This window comes from Pleurodeles waltl, chromosome 6, assembly GCF_031143425.1.
Source record: "Pleurodeles waltl isolate 20211129_DDA chromosome 6, aPleWal1.hap1.20221129, whole genome shotgun sequence".
In the NCBI taxonomy this organism is placed as follows: Eukaryota; Metazoa; Chordata; class Amphibia; order Caudata; family Salamandridae; genus Pleurodeles; species Pleurodeles waltl.
Window position 1 is genome coordinate 1109733691 of NC_090445.1, and position 12779 is coordinate 1109746469.

The window sequence follows — 12779 nt, forward strand, 5'->3', positions numbered from 1 at the left end:
CAGCCCCCCCACCATGTGGAGGAAACCATTCTTCAGTTCAGTTTATTTATTTCTCTTCTTTTTTTTTTTATTTATCCTCCACCTACAGGACAGCCCCACATTCAATGCACATCCCACATGCAACTAGCATGTAGGCAGCATTGTAAAGCACCACACATGTCCGCAAAGCTACAGAAACACTACTGTCACTTTCCTTGCAAAGTCAAAGTCTAAGTACAGTAGTCCCTATAGGCCTTCTTTCGCCTCTATTTGGTACGCTGGACTGTCCTTGGCGCTATGTTGATGTGTCTCTAGTTTGCCTTTACTAAGAGGGTTCCTCGTGACTGTCTTACCCTAGCCTTTTGTTACATAACACGAAGACAATTACAATCGTTCCAGAAAACAGTAGGATGTCGGTGTATTTTTTTTCTTATTACACCGCTCATACCCCATGACACAGAAGGGGTAACAATGGGTATATTCACACACGCAGCCTCTCTTTGCCAGCCGCAATTATTGATTAGTAAAAGCAGGAAGCAAGCCGGTCTGCATCCATGCCACAATTTCAGCCAGCCATGTCCACCTTAGCTCACAAAAAGTTTGAAATCAGACAGTACCCAAGGTGCTAGTGACGGCGTCCACACTGGCGTCCTTTGGGGTGAATCAAGAGATGACAGAATAGTCAGTAGGGACAGGGTGCGGCTGTATGATATTGGAAGCTGGACCAGATCCTTGGCCAGTGACACACAGATAATGCAATAGCGGTGAACAAGTCAAGCAACCACATGTGACGGCAGAACCATAGACAAGGGTCACAGTACAATTAGCCCTGTGGGGTGATCCTACTCCCAACCCTTGTATCAATATGTAGTGAGTGCAGGGGGGGTGTTTGTACTGTGTGATGTTTGCAGATTAAATCAGTCAATTGTCATAAAAATCTGTATTATGTCGCCCATGAGTCCACCCACCTAGTCTTAAATTTTCTAAAAATTCTTATCCTAAATCGCAAATGCATGAAGTCAAAATAAATTACAGTACACCACCTTGTTGTCAACCCTTCCTTCATCAATCAAAAACCACTTTCGCACACACACGTATTTATATCTCAAAAACCACTTTCAGACACACACACGTATTTATACCTCAAAAACCACTTTTGCACACACATGGATTTATACCTCAAAAACCACTTTCGCACACACACAGATTTATAACTCAAAAACCACTTTCGCACACACACTGATTTATACCTCAAAAACCACTTTTACACACACATGGATTTATACCTCAAAAACCACTTTCGCACACACACGGATTTATACCTCAAAAACCACTTTTACACACACATGGATTTATACCTCAAAAACCACTTTCGCACACACACGGATTTATACCTCAAAAACCACTTTTACACACACATTGATTTATACCTCAAAAATCACTTCTACAGTTTACACCATTTCACATGAGTAGCCGATAGTTCAATATGCCATAAGCATTGTTCAAAGAGCTGCAATATTACAGGAAACAGATAACATAACAATTTTTTAACACGACAAACAGAGCCTGCCTGCTCCACTGGAATGAACCACAATCATCCAGTTACTGGAATGAACCACTATCACTCCTATAAACACAAGGAAGCTGAAATCACATGCCAGTTCCTCTTAAATGTACACATAGAACCTGGAACGGACCTCTACCATTCCATTTCACATCTGGGCAACGCCCTGTTAACCAGGGGTTGGCTTGGCGCCCACAACACCCTCTCTGGCCAGAGTTATCCGCCCGAGCCCCTCCGGCTGGGGACTGCAAACAGCGACTCGCGCTGTGTTCTGAAGCAACACCACTAGTTGCCTCTATTCCTCGGACTTCTTTTTTTAACAGTAACAAGCTACATGAAATACAGGAAGCTATTCTAAGTATACAGCTGCAGCGCAGGGAGGAAGGAAATGGTGTAATACAATGGAAGAACCAAATTAACACAGAATGCTAGCAGCCCGCGGACGGTTATAGTTAACTATCTGAATGTTTTCACTAGGTGCATTATCGGAGCCCGCAACAGAGGACAACAGAGGAAGAAATGCCCTTGGCATGCCACCGGAGACAGAGAAATAAAAAGATGTCATTACAAAAAACTGGCTAAGGGGTACGGCAAATAGAAATATTAACCATAAATGCATAACCACTCTATGCAGGAAACATATTAACGAAACACCCCAGTTACCTCCCTGTTTCGCAATATTTACACCGGAAAAACAGTAGAGCAAACAGCGAGAGCAGGACCACGAAGCAGCAATAGATACTCACGACAGCTCCAAACTCCGTCGCAGGAGGGGCCCTGTCCAATGGGTCAGCTGTCGCCCCAACCGAAACAGGAGCCGGGCTGAAGGAAACTATTCGCTGAACGAGACCGCAATTCTTCCATTCTCCACCAAATGTAGAAGCCTAATTATTCAGCACCCATTCAGGATACAAACGACCGTTAGCCAGCTCTTCTAGATAAACATAATATCAATTTATTAGGGATAGAATAGAAAGACATGTACATGGAGGATGCTCTGTACTAGTGTACACTCGAGCAGCCTAATACAAGGAAGTAATACATGATCTTTTATAGTATTAAACCACAAACATAATTCAACGTCTTATTGGTTCTTTGGCTTTGACGTATGATTGACGCATGACTACTTCTCCATTATGGCTGAGGTCGTTTTTCCTATCATACTATATATAGTAACAAAAAGCATAGAAAAGGATTTTACACAAGGTGGCCTACGTGCCTAATATCACATGGTCCATCTTGTGACAGAACTTGAGAACATCACGTACTCAGACTGGTACTTTCCAGAAGGGAGATTGCTTCAGCTAGCATATAATGACGAGGATCTTTCATGATGTCTGTTCAGAGGGCAAGCCTTGCAACATAATGCGTTCCTAGCAGTAGCAAATTACATTTGTAGGCCTCTTTACTTAATGATAGGCCTGTGCAGAGATTGTCATTGTGTATCACAGGGGCCACTAGGCATAGCATACCTAAGAACTGTAAAATGCGATTCCACAGGACCAGTAGACCGGAGATCAGGGAGCAAGGGTACTCCTTTGAAGGTATGCCTCACCTTAATGGACATATCTTGCTGCCAATGGCTGAGAGAGAGAATTTGGAATCTTTTGTTGTAACAAATCCAGCTGAGCCGCCTTGAACTGAACTGTTTGGCAGAACTGAGCTTTGGAATTTTATTGCCACTAAAAACACTGAGCCATTTTAATGTGGATGGGAGCATTACTGAGTTTGAACTGCACATTTATGTGAGGCATTTGATAGACTTTGTAAGAGAGTACAGAAGAGCACCAAGAGTCTGCAGAATTCATTGTAGGGTTGCCATTTAGAAGAACACTGAGTAGGGTTAAGGAAGACTAACAAAGATTGCAATTAACTTTTGAACTTTGCTGCAAAAAATTGCAAAGACAATTGCTTGCTGCTGCATTGCTCAATCGAAAAGACCGAAGAGTCTATTACTATTGCTGCATTTTGTTGAATGTCTGCATTTAGAGAAATCATGGAACCTAGAAGCAACAAGTTACAGTAGACACAGATACATATGCACAGGAGTGTTAGTTGTGACAGTTATAGTAATGATTGCTTTACGTATAGGGTTGAGCTTACCTACACACTCCAGAGTAGAAAACAATAGATCCACAAGTGCTCCCTAAACCCTGTTTCCTACTGATTATAGAATACATTCACTGAGTGACACAGTTACATGTAGACACATTTAGAGAAGATCTTTCATCACATGTTTATTATAAATTGCTTTATGAGTACATTGAGACTATGGATGCAAAGAATCGCTACATGTGTCACAATTATCTGCATCAGCTGCAGAGGAAATATTGTATCACCATGCTCCTTTGACTTATGTTGTTACATGTAACCTGTTGATTAGCCTTCTGTATGAACAAGAACACTTTCAATATTATTATTCAAACAATGATTTGGTATTTTCTGAAGTTCCTATTCTGAAACACTTGAAGAAGAACCCCAAAGCAAAGAACATTGACACAGTTAAAGGATTCTTTAAACCTACTATGTTGTTAGATACAGTTTATTCCCACAGAAACAATTTGACATGTGCCTTGACAAAAGTTGAAAAACATTTCCCGAATTTAGTAGAAGATAAGAGAGGAGGAATGAAAATGAAAGCAGCAAATGTATAGTGGAACATAATTGAGAGCGAGAAGAAATAGAACATATGACTATTGTGAGTCAAGCTGCCTTGCCTCTAAATTGGAAGCATAAGGGGAAATTGTGCATATTTAGGATGAGATCAACAACTGACACGAAATTCATTGGAAATACTGAGTGTGACCATACATTTGAAATTAAAAATAGTTGAACATTCATTTTGTCAGGACAAGATCCTGCTATACCTTGAGTAATTCCATTTGTGGAGATTATGGGTAATTTAGACTGCCCAATGGATGATATGGTGCGTGCTATTTAGGTATACTTTTTCCAAAGATTAATCATTTGGAACATTTCAATGTTCCTGTATGGGAAACAAACATTAGAGCTAAGAGAGGTGCCAGTAGTTCAGAAATTGTAGCAGATATTTTTGGCGCATAGATTCTGTCTGTAGGAGTAATACTCAATTACATCAAGACAAGAAAGTTATCTACCATTGTAAATAAGTTGTTCACTAGTACAACAGGGGCCTTATTGATTTTCGATACTGAAAAGCATAATCCTTGATGATAACAACGAATTGAAGAAGTACATCAAGAACATTTCTGATCTGAAAAAAGATCTAGAATCAACAAGTGCATGAGAAGCCATAGGTAGCGGATTTTCAGCTGATGGCAAATGGTTTGGAATTGTAGGAAGTGGAATTGTTGGAAGCATCTTGAGACCTTTGCTGATAATTCCTCTTTGTGGATTGATTATATTTGGACTTTTCATGGGTTACAGGAGAGTGCAGATGAAGAAGGAAGTAAAAATGAGTAGAGCAGATATGGATCTTGAGATATATTATGATGACATGAAGCAGTTTGAGCAATCCAGAAGATCTATCCTGGATAAACCTCTAAGATTTGTATTTGTATCTCTAATAAGAGATTACAGTTTGATGTGATGGCTTGATTTCCCCATTAGAGGGGGCACTGGAGCAGCGTAGATTTTGCTGCCACCCCTGACGTCACCATTATGACTTATATGTATTCACAAACCTGATATACTGTGGGTTCTAGCATTTGATTATTGTAAACTGGTACACTCAACATCAATAATGAAGTGCATTCCCTGTAATGTTAAGAAGTATGTATTCAGTGTACCTTAACTTTATGAAATAAAAAATAATCATTGAGTGAAATTGTATACCATCCTCAGGTTATTTGAATGTACTTACATTAGAAACTGCAACACGTTATGTAGTGTGCAACATGGCTTAAAGAAAAACAAAAGCTCAATTATGTGGCCAATGTTAGCACTGCTGTGTAATGTTAGCGCTGCTGTGCTAGATGTCTACAAAACATTAACAATACCAGTAGACGTTGTATAGGTGAAACCTTTTGACAGAGTCACTGGAACAATGCAACAGGAGAATGTCACGATATGCAACAGGGTTAAGTAAACTATGCACCAAGAAAAGGCAAATTATGCAGCATAATTCTGCACATTTTGTGATTGTATTACTTCATCATTTTGTCATTTTCTGTAGTTAACACTGTCTGGACATTGGTTGCACCTCATTAGTATCAGTTTAACACCAACATGTAATGTGTGCACTAATTGTTAAAGTTAAGTGTTGAAAATGTAGGTCATAGTCACATAAACTTGCTGCTTTATTTTAATTGGAACATTAAATCTTAATTGAATTTATGTATTTGACATACTTGACATTTATGCAAATGTGGAAATGAACATGTGCACAGTATAATGTGAAGTTAAATGTGCAATGCTGTATAATTTTTAAAGTTGACTTAACTAGGTCTGAATTTCTTTAACATGAAACATTGTTCTAATGTGTCAGTTTATTGCAGATGCACTCACATGAAATGTTAGTAAAAAAGACAGCACATCTATTTTCCAAGCTAATAGAAAGTCTGTGGGAAAAACCTTGAAGGCGGAACATGGAAAAATCGAGAGTGAGATGACAGTCCCATATTCCTACATGTTGCAAATGATTACCCGAGGACCAGTGACAACAGTGTTCTCAGGACTGCTATGTGAAAGGAAATCAATATTACTAGTTACACAATGGGACAGGAGAATACAATGGAGCTCAGGATGGCGTGATCAGGAAGCTGTACCTGATTGGATTTTGTGGTATCAACTAGGGGTTTCCCTAATTGGTTTTATGACCTTTTACCCTAGACTTTGAGAGGTACTGACCACTGACTTTCTCCCTTTTGTTCCTATGCTTTGCTGAGTGTGACTTAGGTCTACACTTAACTCTCTAAGAAGACTCTTGACTGAGCTTCAGGAATGCTGACACCTTCTTTTCACTTTCCCCATTCATTTTTATCTAATTTTGCTTCTTGCTTTTGTCCTTGTATTTTTTTAGTTAGATATTAATTTTTGCAGTAGCCTAGACTTCTAAGAGTTTCCACTAGCTGCCCATAGTTCAACTTACTTAGATGCTTTTAACTTGCATTAATGCGTAAGAGGGTTGATCAGTGTTTGTTTTCCAAGCATGTATTGCAGTGGCAGAATTCCTAATTTCTTCAGAAGATTTGGTTACCCAATTGCTATTCTGTATCCTTCCAGTATGTTTTTTTATATTTGTTTACGTTAACCTGAGTGTTAATTTGTAATAAAACCTTTTAACTTTATTTCCTATTTTGGTTTTAATTTTGAGGTTAAGTTGATTACACTGTAAATTTATGTTGACATATTGTTACCTAACTTCCTAGTTAATCCTCTTGCAGGGAAAAAGATTGTCAGTCTCATGAAAAGAGCAATAACATGCTCCATGATGAACAACAGCTAGAACATCACCAATCTGCCTGAAATATCAGTAGGATTTCTAGCTCCACAGTCAGTCGGATCGCAATACTGGTAGTGATCCCAACAGCAGCACCACTAAATTTTTAGGTTTCACCTGAACAGTGCACCTGTGCTCTCGGCATAATCTATTTTTAACAAAAAGAAATCTTAAAACTAGCTTAGAGCACGCTTTTTACTTATTACTTATCATTGGTTGGCTCTGATGTCAGTTGTGTTTCCTTGCTTGTTATTGGTCTATTCCCCTTACTCACCTCAGGTTCTTCCTTAGGCTTCATGTGTGTCCCTGCTGTGGAACATGAACAAAGTACAGCTCCTGTCTGCAGCCTATGTCCTTCCACCTGCTGCAGGTATTCTTTTTTAAATGTACTCTAATACATTGCAAATCTCTACCCTCCCTCTCCTTCACACATGCCCTCCTCCTTCTGTTGCTGCTCCCTTTCGCTGTTGCTTTCCCTGCCCTACTCCCGCTGTCTGTTTCTTTCACACTCCTGCCATTCTCCCTCTGTCCACTGCTTCTTCCACACCCCGCCCTCCTCCTGCTGTCCCTTGCTGCTTTACCCACCCCTTTGTTCCTCCCTCTTTCCTTGTTTACTTTTCCACCCCCTCACTTCTCCCGCTGTCCCTGCTTGCGTGGGCTGTTGTGCAACATGGCTTGAAGAAAAAAAAATCTGTATTATGTGGTCAACATTAGCTCTGCTTGGTAACATGCCTAAAAAAATTGGCAAAGTCAGTAGATGTTGTATAGGTGAAATCAATTGACGGAGCCACTGGAACTGTGTGGCAGGGGAGGGCCACATTTTGTGGCAGGGTTGAGTAAATTATGCTGCAAGAAAGGGAAAATTATGGGGCATGTACAGTTGATAACACTTTCTGGACATTGGTTTCACCTCATTAGTGACAGTTTAACACCAACCTATAGAATAGGCAACAGAAAGGTGGCCAGTCAACCTTTGTAAAAGGCCTTCCACTGCACTGCAAATTGCGTTGCGTTTTAAGTAACTTTTGAACCATTTGTTACTAGTGCAGCAATTTTACAGTATGCCTGTAGAAACTTAGGCCCTCATTCCAACCGCGGCGGTCAATGACCGCCGGGTTGGTGGACCGCGGGAGCACCGCCGACAAGCCGGCGGTGCTCCAATGGGCATTCCGACCGCGGCGGTAAAGCCGCGGTCGGACCGGCAACACTGGCGGTCTCCCGCCAGTGTACCGCCGCCCATTGGAATCCTCCAAGGCCCCTCCAAGGCAGGAACCGGATGGCGGTAGGGGGGGTCGCGGGGCCCCTGGGGGCCCCTGCAGTGCCCATGCCAATGGCATGGGCACTGCAGGGGCCCCCGTAAGAGGGCCCCGCTAGTATTTCACTGTCTGCATAGCAGACAGTGAAATACGCGACGGGTGCCGTAGCACCCGTCGCACCTTCCCACTCCGCCGGCTCGATTACGAGCCGGCTTCATGGTGGGAAGGTCGTTTTCCCCTGGGCTGGCGGGCGGCCTTTCGGCGGCCGCCCGTCAGCCCAGGGGAAAAGTCTAAATACCCGCCGCGGTCTTGCGACCGCGGTACGGTATTTTGACGGCGGGACTTTGGCGGGAGGCCTCCGCCGCCCGCCAAGGTCCGAATGAGGGCCTTAATCTCTGCTTTGGAAGGTCCTAAACCCAGTCTGCTCAACATGTAGATTTTTGGGAGTGTCCTTTAGGGCCTGGAGCCTCTAAACGTGTCAGCCATCATATGTTTCCATTTAAACACTTTCTCTTTTCATGTAAAACACTGTCATCAAGGGTAACTCTGGATTCACGTAAAGTAAGAACTTAAAAATGAACTCTTCCTGTGTTTACTGAACTCCTCACCTCCGAGGGCAGAGAGAAGAATATAAGACCGAGAGCCTCTCTTCATCTAATACTTGATGTACAAAACTATTTAGCGGTCGCAAATGGCAAAGTTTACTGTTTGAGACCGCTAAATGGCCTTGTACCATGTACCAACACTCTTTTATGAGTCAGTAACCTTTTACCAGCTCGCAAAATAGGGTTTGCGACTCTCTATTAGTAAGGGGCATGCCAAGGGCGTTCCTTCTTAATAGTGATTTGCATTGTTATGTGTGAATGTGTGCAACTGGAATGAAGTTGCAAAACATTTGCAGATTACCACCAACTTCAAGTTGGTGGTATCTGTTCACAAATGAGAAGGGGTCTCCAAGGGACCCCTTCCCTTTCCGTTTAGTAAATGTGGGTGCAATTTTTTTTTACGAGCAGGCAGTGGTAATTCACAACTAGGCTTTACCCCCCGGAGAGGTACTTTGATTTGTTATTTGGTACATGAATAATGTATGTACAATACAATTTATAGAGGAGGCTTTAGATCTGCCTATTGCTCATGAGTAGATGTCTTTTTCTTGTATATTACAATTCTATGTTCCTTCTTTGATGGCTTTGCTCTATATTATTTGTGCTTCTTCCTCCCCTCTTTGTACTGACTCTGATTCAATGTATGGTATACTTCCACTGCTGATATGAGGGGACTTTTATTTCTTCCTGCAATCTATGGGAGTGCATGTCTTTCTTTTGTCTCTTCTCTGTTCGGGTTTTCCCCCTCACATCACTAAACCCTCTTCCACACTCTGGGCTTCATTTACAAGGCCCTAGTGACACACTGTGCCACTGTAGCATCATTGATATACACTCGAGTGGCACTGTGCGCGGCCCATATTTACAAGGCCATGCAAAGAAACCATGCATGGCTTTTCTTGGCCATGTAAATATGGACCGCTTTCCTCCACAACACTGCTTGAAACTGGCATTCCATGGGTGTTTCTACACCCATGGAATCCGATGGAATCTGACACATTGCCAGATTTACAAGTCTCAGAAGGCGTAAGATTTCTACGTCACCTCAGTGGTGGCGTTATGTGGCACAAAGAGGAGAAATAACTTTTCTCCCCTCTTTTTTTCTTTCTATGTGCTGCATTCTGCAGCACACATAGATGAAGACGCCATTAATGATTTTTATACGCAGGAAGGTATACCTTTCTGCACAGAAACAGTCAGTCCTGCAAAGCAGGCACCTTGTGCAATTTGTGCGACAGTGCATGGGACAAGGCAGGAATGGGCCTTATCTGATAGATACAGTGCATTCCTGTCCTTTTTGTTTTGCCGCAGGGTAGCGCAACAAAAAGGTTTGCGTTGCTGCTCTGCACCAAATCTTAGTAAATTAGGCCCTGTGTAGGAAGCTTGCCTGGTGTGTGGTGAACACCTATGGTGTTATCACCTTTTACCAGGTATCCCCTATTAGTGAGTTGTAGAATGCTGTTTAGGACTCCAGGGCTCTCTAGAGGTAGCTGTGGATGAGCAGCCAAGACTTTTCTAGGAGACATGCACAGCTTATGCAATACCAGTTTAGTCACACAGCACTTACACACATGAAAGAACCACAATGTTACAAATACTAAAATACTGTATAGGCAATACTCTGGAAGCAGGTGAGTAAACACACTATTATATACACATCAGGAATGGGCAAATGGGCATTGAAAGCAATAGAAAACAGAGGAGACCAAACCATATACTAAGTAAATGGAAGGTAAAAAGCAGACCCACCCAAGGAAGTGGAATCTGTGGAGAGGTGCTGGAGAAACTAGGAACCCCAAAAGGTAAGTACCAGAAGGCCCCCTAGTGACCAGAAGAGAAGAGGTTCGTTCCTGTTTTTCCTCAAACCCACAGGAAAACTTAGTATGAGGACTGTGCAAGACCCAAGCAACATTGAAGAAACAGAAGATGGAACCTGATAGAATATGACCTGCACATGAAGGGGACCATGTCCAGATCCACTACCCACCCTTCTGGGGATTCAGGGACAGGTCAACAGTGAAGACCAGGAGTCGGCAATGCAGCACAGGCGCAGAAGAAGAGCTCCAGAAGTGATGCAGTCAATGTCTCACGTCGGAAGAAGAGTTGAAGTCAGTCAGTGGTGTGGAAAAACCACCAACAAGCTTGGCAAAGGCAAGAGTTGCAGATCTTCTGGGGACCAAGAAGGTCCGGGGGACTCAACCCAAGGAGGGGAGTCCCAGGCAACCCTCAGCAGTAAGGAGAGCCAGAAGTCAAGGATGCAGCCCCCATTGGCAACTCACAGGCAGCAGGCACAGAAGTGCAGTGAGACCCATTCAGCACATCTGGAGAGGAGTCCCACGTCTCTGGAGCAGCAGGCAGGAGACTGTGCTTTACAGGTAAGAGTGCTGGAAGCAGGGGCTACACTGAGCCTGAAGAACCCTTGGAAGAACTGCTGACAAGCCTTGGTAGCTGCAAGAGTCGCATTAGACAGAGGTACTGTCCTGCAAGGAAAGGCAAGTTCTTACCATCTCGCAAGTTGGACAGCTGGTAGGGAGGGCCAAGGGGACCACTCCAGACCACCACCTGTGATGCAGGATCCATGCAGTTTTGCAGGTGAGAAGATCCATGCAGCCATTACAGTTGGTGCCTGCTGATGCTGGGCAGTGACTCCTTGTAAATTGTCGGTTCCTGGACGGTCCAATTGCAGTCCCTGTGGCCAGAAGATGAAGTAAACAATGCAGAGGAGTCCTGCTAGAATATTGCACATTGAATCTAATGACCCACCCGGACCAGGAAGGGGGATTGGGCACCTAGCAGGGTGACCACCTATCAGGAGGGGGCTGTGATGTCACCTGCTTGACCTGGCCACTCAGACGCTCCCATGGGCATTTGCCCACCTTGGATTCTAGATTACAGAATCAAGTGGCCACCCTGAGGAATTCTGGGCACCAGCCCTGGGGTGGTGATGAACAGGTGAGTGGTCACTTTCCTTTCCATTTTCCAGTTTCGTGCCAGAGCAGGGATCGGGGGTCCCTGGACTAGTGCAAACCGGTTTATGCAAAGAGAGCAACAAATGTGCCCTTCAAAGCATACCGGCGACTTGGGGAGGCTACTCCTCCCAAGCCATATAACGCCTATTTCCAAACGGAGAGGGTGTTACCTCCCACTCCTAAAGGAAATCCTTTGTTCTGCGCAGCGTGAGGGCAGAAACCTGTCTGGAGGATGGCAGCAGCGCGGGCAGCCTGGGAAAACCCTGTAAACTGGCAGGAGCAAAGCTGGCAACAGTACTGGGGTGTGATTCCGACATGTATGATACCAAACATGCCCAGGTCCAGAGTTACCATTGTGCAGCTGACCATTTTATGTACACAGGTAAAATAGCTTCCCTGCAGTTACGAAGTCCAGGTAAATGATGGACCAGGTGATCCTCCCAGGTGGAGCTAAAGACAGCTATGCCATCAAGATAAGCTGCACTGAAGCTTTCCAACCCTTGGAGGACTTTATTCACCAGCCTCTGGAAGGTGTCAGGTGCATTTTTCAACCCAAAGGGCAACACAGTGAAGTGATAGTGCCCACTAGGGGATGGAAAATGCTGTTTTTGGCTTCTCATCCTCTGATAACTTGATCTGCCAGGAGTCAGATCAAAGGTGCTTAGATACTTGGCAGATGCCAGTGTATCTATTAGCACATCTGCCCTAGGGATAGGATGAGCATCTGTTTTAGTAAGTGTTAAGACCTCTGTATTCTACACAAAACCGCATCTCCCATTTGCCATCATGGGAGTGGGAGTTTGGTACAAGCACTAAAGGGCTAGACCAAGGGCTATCTGAGGGCTCAATTACATCTCGGTCTAACATCTTCTCAACTTCGGACTTGATGCATTCCCTGACATGATCAGGTTGCCTGTAAATCTTGCTTTTGACAGGCAAACTGCCCCCTGTGTCAATGGTATTCAACCATGCGGTCTGACCAGATGT